The 10,480-nt window shown below is 49.6% G+C and overlaps 1 pseudogene; it reads right to left on the bottom strand.

Annotated features, from left to right (window-relative positions):
* Positions 1–3,463: 3,463 nt before the first annotated feature.
* On the bottom strand, positions 3,464–9,962 carry LOC107279640 (uncharacterized; annotated as a pseudogene).
* Positions 9,963–10,480: the final 518 nt, after the last annotated feature.

Here is a 10,480-nt window from a genome sequence, read left to right as displayed (position 1 = left end):
TGTGCTTGCGGCGGGGAAGGAGGAGCGGGTGGCCGTTCTTGCCCAGGAAACACGATGTACTTCTTACGCCAGAGTATGATGGCGTGGGCTGTGTCTCCAAGTTTCTTCTCCCCGTCTCCTCCGGGGATGTCAAGCTCGAGATCCTCGTAGGTTCGTTCCACCAGCTCTATCTCGACCTTCGCATATCCATGTGGAATGGGCCTGCAATGGTATGTACTCGAAGGGTCTGTGGGTATGGCCATGCCTGACGCGACCTTCACAAGAAATATAGTTCATTAATTACTAATCAACATATATATGTAACAAATTTCGCATTTCGCATACCTTGATAGACAAGTTCCTGAATGGAGTATGCATATCGCAGGGTGTTCGCTACGTGACATCATCAACGGGGAAGTGGGTTGCTTCGTGAGCTGCCACTGCCTCAATGCCCTCTGATCCAACTTGGCCCGTTGATGCGCAGCTGCTGCGGTTGCCCGAGGGGCTCACCATGACGGGCGCTTGTGTTTCCATTCCGCGCTGCTCAGCCAGGCGTTGGTCCACTTGTCTTGTCACCTCCTCTTGCATCCTTGCCTCGTAGGTGGACACCCTGTACTCAAGATCGACGATCTTAGACTCTGTATCCCTCTTGCTCCTCATCCGACTCCTATACGTGTGGATGTCCTCTTTGAATCCATATTTCCAAGGAATGACGCCTTTTCCTCGCGTTCGTCCTGGATGCTCAGGATTCTGTAGTGCAAGGGTGAGCTCGTCCTTTTCTCTGTCGGGCTGGAAAGTCCCCTGCGTAGAGGCTTCAATTGCATCCGCAAGTCGGCGTGCTGCATCTCGAATCTCATCGCCGAATATGAGGGAGCCATCGCCTGGATTGAGCGATCCACCGTGTGCATAGAACCAGTTCCTCGATCGCTCAGGCCAATTAGCCGTGGTCGGCTCGATACCCCTTGCTATCAACTCAGCTTCCAACTTGTCCCACTTGGGGATTGCCTTTCCATATCCGCCTGACCCAAGCCGGTGATGGTATTTCTTCTTAGCTGCATTGGCTTTGTTCTTTTCTATCTGTGCTTGCCCTTGCGCTCCAGTCTTGTATGCCACAAACGCATCCCAGTGATCCCTAAGCTTGTTATGCACGTTGAAATCAGGTGTCAAGCCCTTGAGGATGTATCTCTTGTACAGATCTGATTTGTAGCTCTGGAATAGTTCTGCCATTTTCTTCAGGGTCCATTCTTTGCATCTAGGACGATCTGCCTCAGGGATCGTGAATGTCTCCAGCATGGTGGTCCACAACATGTCCTTCTCTGTGTCAGAGAGAAAGCTATCTTCATCCCCTCGTGACCTAGTTCGACGCCAGTACACTATGCTGATGGGGACGTTGTCTCTCACGACCCAACCACAATGATTCACAAACTTTCGTCCTATACCCGCCAGGGCTACTGGTTCGCCGTCTGGGGCAATCTCAGTAACGATGTGCCTTCCCTCAAGCTTCTTCGCGGGACCTATTTTCCCGCGTGGCCTCTTCTGTCCGGCCGACGGTTGACTATCAGTCCCCTCCTCGGTCCCCTCCTGGTTAGCCTCCTGGTTACCCTCATCGTTGCCCTCCTCGTTCAGGTATTGGTTGGGATCCTCGTTCCCCTCATCATCCACCCAGTACTGACTGCTGCCCTCTGCGATCGTGTCTAACAGGAATTGTTCGTCATCGCGGTCTGCCATTTGTGCGTGCAAAGAAAAAAAGACAGTGAGGTCATGGACATCAACATGTACAGCTCATACGTCTAAACCCTACAAGTATACATGTATAATTCGCTAAGTCGTTGTTCTCGTTAAGTCGTTAAGTCGCTAAGTCGTCGTTCTCGCTAAGTCGCTAACTCGCTAAGTCGCTAAGTCGTTGTCCGTCAAAGTCGCTAAGTCGTCGTTCGTGAAAGTCGCTAAGTCACTAAGTCGTCGTTCGTGAAAGTCGCTAAGTCGTCATTCGTGAAAGTCGCTAAGTCGTTGTCTGTCAAAGTCGCTAAGTCGTCATTCATGAAAGTCGTTTAGTCACTAAGACGTCGTTCTCGCTAAGTCGCTAAGTCGTCGTTCGTGAAAGTCGTTAAGTCGCTAAGTCGCTAAGACGTCGTTCTCGCTAAGTCGCTAAGTCGTTCGTGAAAGTCGTTAAGTCGCTAAGTCGTCGTTCGTGAAAGTCGTTAAGTCGTTTAGTCGCTAAGACGTCGTTCTCGCTAAGTCGCTAAGTCGCTAAGTCGTCGTTCGTGAAAGTCGTTAAGTCGCTAAGTCGCTAAGACGTCGTTCTCGCTAAGTCGCTAGGTCGCTAAGTCATCGTTCGCTAAAACGTTCTCGTTCAAACGTTCCACCGTGGAGTCGGCGGTGGAGTCGGCGCGCGGCGGCGGTGGCGGCGGCGGTGGAGTTGGCGCGCGGCGGCGGCGGCGGTGGAGTCGGCGGCGGCGGTGGGGGTGGAGGTGGAGTCGGCGCGCGGCGGCGGTGGGGGTGGAGGTGGAGTCGGCGCGCGGTGGCGGCGGCGGTGGAGGTGGAGTCGGCGCGCGGCGGTGGCGGCCGGCGGTGGAGTCGGCGACAAAGATGGCGGCGAGGTCGATCCGTTCGGCCGGCGCGTGTCAAGATCGATCGAGAGAGAGAGAGTGCGAGATCGGAGGCGCAAGATTTGCGCCCCTCACCTTGAGGGAGGCAACGCTGCTGGTGGCGTTCGCAAGGGCGGATGAGCGCGGCGAGCACGACGACGACGACAGCGGAGGCGGCGGCGACGTCTGGGGCGGTAATGGAGCGGGAGGAAGAAGATCGATCGTGGAGAAGTCTAAGTGTGGCGCGAGGAAGCCGATGCAGTTGATATTTATACCCGGTAATCTTTTGTCCCGGTTCGTGGCTTCAACCGGGACTAAAGATATCTTTAGTCCCGGTTGAAGCCACGAACCGGGACAAAAGATGTTTTCCCGCTATTCCAAAATTTGTATTGGTCCCGGATACTGTTAATAACCGGGACTAAAGATGTGTACACAAAACCGATTTATGGTCTTCTTAAATTGTCTTACAAGTCGAAATAAATACCAATAAATCCAATATAATTAGCACATGGCCGATTTATAAATAAATAGAAATAAACAGGATATACCTAAGTAAATGGTCTCAAAGTATAAATAAATAGAAATAATCATTTATAATTAACATAAGGCCAATTTAATTATATTCAAAGTGTAAATATATAGAAATTATCATTTATAATTAAGATATGGCCTACTTAATTGTTTTCAAAGTGGAAATAAATACCAGTAATCAGTTATAAATAACATATTGCCTAATTAATTGTATTCAAAGTGTAAATAAATGGAAGTAACCATTTATAAATATCATATGGTTGAAAAATAGTAATACATTACAAATTAAGCAGTTGAGAATAATATATTGATCCAAATTGTTCGACTTTCAATACAATACAAATAATTTACATCTTCCATCAAACAATCTAGGTCACTGTCTTCCTCACGTAGTTTCTCCTCACTATTGTTCCTTCGCTATGATCGTTGCGTGAGTACGGCGTGTCCTCCTTTGATAGTATGATGCTCGGGTCAACCGTCACTGCAAACGGAGGTTGCTCCTCAAACAGATCGTAATTTTCGTCAGTCTTATCCTCGACTCCAACGATTTTCCTCTTGCCTGGGAGAATGTAACACCCCGATTTTCGTTCGGGATTAAAAATCATTAAATAATGCATTTTGTAGAAATTTAATAAAAGTTAAAGCAATTTAATCAAGTGAAATATTGAGGGAATTAAAAATTTCCTTTAAAAATCATTGGCCGAGAATATTTTGTAATATTCTTTGTGCCCTAAATATTCTCTGAAATTTTCCCGTGAATTTTCGGAGCTCAATAAGTAATTATAATAATACAAAGTTCATTTAATCAATTTAAATAAAAAGAAAAGAAATTAAAATCTCCCTTTCTTTGTCTTTGGGCCGCCCCAGCCCAATTCCCTTCCCCTCCCGCGGCCCGCGCCCTCTCTCTCCCTCTCCCGGCCGGCCTTCCTCCCCTCTCTTGGGCCGTCGGCCCGTTTCCCCTCTCCCTCGCGAAGTCTGTTTTACGTCCCCCTTCCAACTCTCCCTCCCTCTCTCCCCGATAGGTGGGACCCGTGGACCCCACCTGTCATCCCCTTCCTCCAGCTCCAACTGCCGCCATGGCCGCCCGAGCCGCCCCACGACGCCGCCGTTTCCGCCCACCTCCTCCACCCCGCGCGCGCGCGCTCGTCCGTGGGACCTCGCCGCCCACGTCCGCGCCGTTTTCCCCCACCTCTCCCCTCCAAAACCGCCACCCACACCCCACGATGCCGCCCACGCCACCGGCGGTTGCCGCCCCGACTCCGCCTCTCCCGGGCTCGGTCCAGCCTCCCCTCCCCTATAAAAACATTCCCCGCACCTCCCTCTCCATTTTCCCCTCTCTCCCGAGCCCTCCCGTGCACGAAAACCACCCCGCCACCGTCGCACCTCCCGCCGCCGCTCGCCGACGACCCTCCAGCCGGTCGCCACAGCCGCTCCCACCACCGCCTTTCCGCGCGACCGCCACCAGCGGTTTCGCCGCGTCGTGCCGCACCCCGGCATCCGCTCCATTTCCCCTCCCCGCCTCCGAAGCACCGTCGCCACGCGCACCACCTCTTTCCACTGCCGCCGCCGACTCCAGTCGCCGCTTGGCGCCGCTCCTAGCCACCCCAAGTCGCGCTGTTGCCGCCGCTCGCTTCGTAGCGCCGAGCAGCACCTCGGCCGCCGCTTTTCATGGCCGGGATCCTGCCGGAACACGGTTCCCCTCGCGCCGGTGAGCATCCGCCGCCCGTTCTCACCTCCGACCAGCGATTCATGCCGCTGGGAGCCCTCTCTCCCCCTCCTAACCTCTCTCCCATCCTTCCTAGGTCCTTTCGGCCGCCGTCCGCCGGTTCCCGCTCGCGGAACGCCGCCGGGCCGCCGTTCTGCCTTCGTCCCGAGGAGCACCGACGCCGAGCTCCCCCGTCTTTCCCCGCCCCTCGTCGCCACGTCTTTGGTGAGCTACTCCTCTTCCTCTTTGCCTCCCTCCTCTGTCTCCCGTGCGCGCTGCCGCGCCTGTGGCCGCCGCCGGCGACCACCGGGCCGTGCGCGGCCACCGTTAGGTCGGCCGGCCGGCTTGCCGCCGCCCCGCTTGCCTGGGCCGCCCGGATCCCCTTGCCGCGCCTCACTGCCGCTTTCTCACATGCACCGGCCGTCGCCGCAGGAGGCCGCGCCGCCGCGAGCCGTCGCTCAGCCGGGCCGGCCTGAGCCGTGCCCGTGCTCAGCCGCGCCACCCCGTGGTCCCGGTCCACGGTGGACCGATTCCCTTGACCCGCTGACGTGTGGGGTCCGCCTGTCAGCGCCGGCCTCTTTGATGACGTCAGCGCTTAAGCTTTTTCCTTTGAGAAAATAAATAATTATTGCGCAATAATTTGGTTTAATTATAGAAATCCATTAAAATGGCTCAAAACTTCTAAAATTCGTATCTAATTCATTCGAACTCCGATTGAGCCATTCAACTTGTAAAATTCATCTAAAATTGAGCTCTACATGTTTGTTTAGTTTTTATGTACTTTTTTCTTGGTTTTTATTAGAGTTTTTCCTCGTTTTGCGTGCCAGCGTGTAGAATCCGTCGTTTCGGAAGTCCGTGGTCGCGAGGAAAAGAGTTCGGAAGATCAAAGTGAAGAAGCAAGGCAAGTCACACATTCCCCTTGAGCATGTTGATCCCAATTTACAAAAGTTTTACTGTTTGCAAATAAATATGCATGTTTTGCTAATTACATGGGATCAGGGTTTACCTATCTGCTCGCTTGTGCCATATTTACTTGATATATGTCCTTTGTCAACATTGGGTAATAAATCGACTAGCTCATGTTACTTATGTGACCTAGCTAGAACTATATGCTTAGCCATACTTAATTACCACTAGCTCAGTTGATGGGATAATTACAGTATTAGACCTTTTAGTATCAGAATGAGCTGCGTGCTCGAGACATCTGGCCATGCTTCATGGTCATAATTATCCAACTAAAATGTGACTGAAAGGTGGGCTGTGGGTGCATGGTTTTGCTAGTCGCACCCATGGCAATTATGGACCGGTTCACGGGAAACCCTGGAAGAATTTTTCGTACTTACCACAAGCCAGCGTGGGCAACGGCTGGGCTTGTAGTGTAGCTTTCCTCTAGCCGACGCATCCAGGCAAGGGTGGGCGTGATGGAGCGGGGTGGGCCCTGCGACGGCCTCTGTCGCTTCCGGATTCACTTAGGCACGAGAGGGGACTGCCCGCTGCCTTGCGAGGAGTGGGGGTGAAACCTGAGGTGTGGTGTGCTTGGCTAGAGAGGGTTATGCGAAGGGTCCTGTCACGGCCTCTTTCCAGTATGTCGTGGTGGCATGTCGGCGCACGGAAACGTGTCGTGGGGCTGTGTCTTGTGGGTACAGTTGTACACCTCTGATCAGAGTAAAACTATTCAAATAGCCGTGCCCGCGGTTATGGGCGGTCGACCAGATTCACCGTGATTAGTCCCACCTTAATGAATCGACTCAATGCACTGTAGTTCAGGTGGGTTGGTTGGGCCTGTTCAATGTGGTGTAGCGTTGATCAGTGGAGATTCAATATTACCTTAATTACTCAACAGTTTTAGTGTTTTGCTCAATAAAATGTTTTACAACTGCCTTTATGCAAATAGCCACAAACCGTCCTTGTGTCCCCTTGCACGTCTGCATTGTTGGTGAGGCTTGCTGAGTACGGTGGTTGTACTCAGTCTTGCTATTATTCCCCCTTTTCAGAAGTGTAGTGCTTCTGAGCTGAAGACGAGGTTAGAAGACCAAGGCTCAGACCCCAGTTGAGTTTTGCCTGTGGAGTGGAGCTGAAGCCCCGCTAGGATCGTCTTTTTCTGCTGCTGCTGCTTTTGTTTCGGTGTGAGGACTAAGTGCCTCTTCTGTAAGTATTTTACGCTTTATTTACGTTTGGAACTGTATATTACTTGTCGTTTTGTGTACACTGGCTGGTCCTGGACAGGGATTTAATACACAAAAAGGTCTGAAAATTTGGGCTAAATTTCTGGGTGTGACAGAGAACAACATGGCGTCTTGGCTCATCGGGCCCTTTCCCCTTCTTTGGTTTGCTATCCATGTCCTTCACGTAAAAAACTTGCGTTACATCATTGGCTAGAACGAATGGTTCATCTGAGTATCCTACCTTGTTTAGGTCAACCATTGTCATCCCGCTGTCATCAATCGTTATGCCTCCACCAGTCAGCCTAACCCATTGGCACCGAAACAGAGGGACCTTCAGGGGTCCATACTCTAGTTCCCAAATGTTGTCGATGACACCGTAATACGTGCTAGTTGGACCATCGTGTCCTATGGCATTGATACGAACACCACTGTTCTGGTTCGTGCTCTTTTTGTCTTGGGCTCTTGTGTAAAAAGTGTATCCATTGATTTCATAACCTTGGAATGTAGTTACCGAGCTGGAGGGTCCCCTAGCCAAGAAGGCTAGTTGTCGGTCAATCGTCTCGTTACCCAGGAGGTGTTCTCGCAGCCAAGCGGGGAAGTATCAATATGATGGCGTGTAATCCAGGCTTCGGACTTGCCACTGTTTTCTGAGCGAACAATTGCAAGGTGCTCATCGATGTAAGGAGCAACCAACGAAGATTGTTGCAAAACCGTGAAATGTGCTTTACGGAATAAATCGTTGTCTACAGTCATAATTGCTCTCCTTCCAAGTGTGCCCTTTCCCCGTAGTCTCCCCTCATGGATTGATTCGGGTACCCCGATTGGCTCGAGGTCTTCAATAAAATCTACGCAGAACTCAATGACCTCCTCTGTTCAATACCCCTTCGTGATGCTTGCTTCCGGACGAGAACGGTTACGAACGTACTTCTTTAGAGCGCCCATGTACCTCTCGAAAGGAAACATGTTGTGTAGGTACACAGGACCGAGAATACCAATCTCTTTTACAAGGTGGCACAGAAGATGCGTTATTATATTGAAGAATGACGGTGGAAAGATCAACTCAAAGCTGACAAGGCATTGCACCACGTCATGCTGAAGGGCGGCTAAACTTTCTAGATCGATGACTTTCTGTGAAATTGCGTTCATGAAAGCACAAAGCTTCGTTATTGTTGCCTGCACATTATCAGGAAGGATACCACGAATTATAACAGGAAGCAGCTGTGTCATAAGCACGTGACAGTCATGAGACTTTAGGTTTGTGAACTTCTTATCCTTCGTGCTTATTATTCTCTTTACATTAGAGGAGTATCCGGACGGTACCTTGATGCTCTCTAGGCATTGAAACATACTCTCCTTCTCTTCCTTGCTTAGGGTGTAGCTCGCCGGACTTAAGTAATAGCTTCATTTCTCGTTCGGTTCCGGATGAAGGCCCTCGCGCTGTTCCATATGCTTGAGATCATTGCGTGCTTCGAGTGTATCTTTGGACTTCCCATATACACCTAAGAAGCCCAGCAGGTTTATGCAAAGGTTCTTAGTGAGGTGCATCACGTTGATTGCGTGGCGAACGTCCAAGACCTCCCAATAGGGTAGCTCCCAAAAAATAGAGTTTTTCTTCCACATCGCCGCGTGACCATCTTCGCTCTCTATAGGTTGGCTGCTAGGCTCCTTTCCAAATACTACTTTCAGATCCTTCACCATTTCGAACACTGCTTTCCCGTTGCGATGTTTAGGCTTAGTACGATGGTCTGCCTTCTGTTCAAAGTGCTTGCCTTTTTTCCGTACAGGGTGGTTTGCAGCAAGGAATCGACGATGGCCCATGTACACAACCTTCCTGCAATGCTTCAGATAAGTACTTTCAGTTTCATCCAAACAGTGAGTGCAAGCGTTGTACCCCTTGTTTGATTGTCCGGATAGGTTACTAAGCGCAGGCCAATCGTTAATTGTAACGAATAGCAACGCTCGTAGGTTAAATTGCTCCTGCTTGTCCTCATCCCACACGGGGACGCCCTCTTTCCTCCACAGCACTTTCAAATCTTCAACCAATGGTCTTAGGTACACATCAATGTCGTTATCAGGTTGCTTCGGGCCTTGAATAATAATCGGCATCATGATGTACTTCCGCTTCATGCATAGCCAAGGGGGAAGATTGTAGATGCACATGGTGACTGGCCAGGTGCTATGGCCACTGCTCATCTCTCCAAACGGATTCATTCCATCCGTGCTTAAACCGAACCTCATGTTTCGTGCATCCTCGCCGAAGTCTTTAAATGTTCTGTCGATATTTCGCCACTGCGACTCGTCAGCGGGGTGTCTCAGCATCCCATCCTGTTTACGTTCTTCTGCGTGCCACCGCATCATTCTAGCATGTGATTTGTTCTTGAAAAACCGCTTCAGCCTTGGTATTATAGGGAAATACCATATCACCTTAGCAGGAATTCTCTTCTTCAAAGGCTGTCCGTCAACTTCACCTAGATCATTTCGTCTTATTTTGTATCGTAGTGCTTTGCAAACAGGGCATGCTTCTAGGTTTTCGTACTCACCGCGATACAGGATACAGTCGTTCGGACATGCGTGAATCTTCTGTACTTCCAGACCTAGAGGGCAGACTGTCTTCTTAGCTTCGTACGTACTTTCGGGCAATTCGTTCCCCTTCGGAAGAATGTTCTTTACGAGTTTCAATAACTCGCCGAATGCCTTGTCACTTACACCATTTTTAGCCTTCCATTGCAAGAATTCTAGGATGGTACTCAACTTTTTGTAGCCCTTCTCGCAACCTGGGTACAACGCTGTTTTGTGGTCCGCTAACATGCGCTCTAGTTTCTGCACCTCCTTTTCACTTTCGCAGTCCTCCTGTAAGTCCCGCAATATTTGACCAAGTTCATCAGCACCGTCATTCCCTTCAACATCCAGCTCCGCCTCGCCCATTGTGTTTTCTTCAAATCCGCCATACTGAGCCAAGTCCGGAATGTTCTCATCTTCTACTTCATCTTCTTCCATTGCAACCCCAACCTCTCCGTGCGAGGTCCAACAATTGTAGCTACGCATGAACCCCCACTGAAACAGGTGGGCATGAATAGTTCGTGTGGTGGAATACTCCTTCTGGTTTTTGCACTTGTCGCATGGACAGCTTATAAAACCGTTACGCTTGTTATCATTGGCCCCACCCAAAAAATAATGCACGCCATCAATAAACTCTTTCGACCGCCGATCCGCGTACATCCATTGCCGATCCATCTATATGAAATACATATAAATCGTAATTATACAAAATCCAAGATTTACAAGGTAATTACATAATAATACAATAATTGAATTAATTATTCATACAATTAATCATTATTATTAAATTCATTGTACATATTTTTCATGTTTTAATTACATTATAAACAAATATTTAATATGTTTTTCTTATTTTAATATTAAATTAGCTTAGTTTTATAATTTCATACAAAATTATATGTAATTATTCAAACAAGTATTTATAATCTTCTTTATTCCCTACACACACTTTCTCT

Source organism: Oryza sativa, chromosome 12, assembly GCF_034140825.1.
Source record: "Oryza sativa Japonica Group chromosome 12, ASM3414082v1".
Lineage (NCBI taxonomy): Eukaryota > Viridiplantae > Streptophyta > Magnoliopsida > Poales > Poaceae > Oryza > Oryza sativa.
The sequence above is the reverse complement of the archived record's forward strand: the minus strand, read 5'-3'. Positions and strand labels throughout refer to the sequence as shown.